The sequence below is a fragment of the Prionailurus viverrinus genome, chromosome B1, assembly GCF_022837055.1.
Source record: "Prionailurus viverrinus isolate Anna chromosome B1, UM_Priviv_1.0, whole genome shotgun sequence".
NCBI lineage: Eukaryota > Metazoa > Chordata > Mammalia > Carnivora > Felidae > Prionailurus > Prionailurus viverrinus.
In genome coordinates, this window is record NC_062564.1 from 164,651,187 (window position 1) to 164,652,625 (window position 1,439).

A 1,439-nucleotide genomic window follows, 5' to 3' on the forward strand; every position below is an offset into this window, starting at 1 on the left:
CCTGGGGAGGCTTTAGAGGGAATGTGACATTTGAATGGATTCTTGGAGGATGAATAAGAGTGTGCTTGCCAGAGAGAGAAAGAGAAGCTCTCTCCAAGCAGAGGAAAAAGAGGCAAAACATATAGGATGTAAGGACTGTGGTACCAGAGCTGGAGACAGGAGCTAAGGATCAGTCAAAAGCCCAGTTATCTGAGTTGATAACTCAGCTCTGGGACCAGAGCCAGAGTGTTGAAGACTTATTGCTGACTCCAAGAGCTTTGGGCTGTAATTTACAGTCGTCCTGGTTAAGATGCAGGTTTATCCTAGAGATCCCAGCAGGACTGAGCAGAGAGATGTGAGTCAGTGGTTCTAGCATTCAGGAAAGAAGATACACAGAGATTGATGACCAGTGTGCTACTGGCATCAGCCAAAATCAGGAGAGACGGGAAAAGTTTGTGAGGGATTTATTATGCGACAGATTACCTAATTTAAACTTCACAACAATTTCTGATGTATAGCAAGCAGAGCAGCGAAATAACAGCTCCAAGTCATCAAAAAGCAAAACTGACCTAGTTCCTAGAGAAAGAAAGCTTTTTGCCAGCTGGTCTCTTTGTGTTTCCTGCTGACTTAGGCAGCCCTGGGGCCCAAAGATGCTTTCTAGAAGTCTGTTTCAGCTACCTGAGGAACAGCAACCTTGGTTGCCACTGCCCTCACTGCATTTTAAAAAGGCAACCAAACAAAAAAACAAGTAACAGCAAATTAAGAGGAGTGTTGGATTATACTGACAAGGAACAAGGAATGTATACTCAAAGTCTTGTGCATTTTGGATGGCACGTTCCGGGTGTGCAGAGAATATCTGTTAAATTAGGTTCCCCAGACGTACCGCCCCGGACAACACTGTCTCCATTACTACATGGAAAATCCACCCCCAGTACCACAGAAGAAAGCGCCAGACTTCATAGGCCCTCTGAAGTTAAGAAGCATCCCTAAAGCGATTTTCTGTCCTCCTTGAAGACGCTCAGTTTCCAAGATTTTAGCTGGCTAATTGGCAACTTGTCAAAGTCCGTGTATATTGTCACTACCGCCCGTCCCCGGGTCCTCTCCAAGACGCCCCTTTCCACCCTGGCCAGGGAGACCCCGGCCCATCAACCAAGAGGACGGCACCAGCTCTCCGTGACGGCAACGTAGGGGGAAGGGAGCGGGGCCCTCCTCTTTTGAAGCGCCCCTCGGGTAGAACCCATAAGCGGCCCGAGGTGGCGTGAACACCGGTGCCCCGGAAGACGCGCCCCGAAGCCACAGTCCTGGATGCAGAGGCGGCGGACCCCGCCCGCAGCCCCGGGACTCCAAACCTCCCTCCGAGGGGCGGGGCTCGAAGCCGGCGAGCGGCGCTCCCCCCAACCCCCACGCCACGCCAAGGCGCAGGCGCAGGCGCGCGGGGTGCGGCCGCGGCGCTGAGAGCG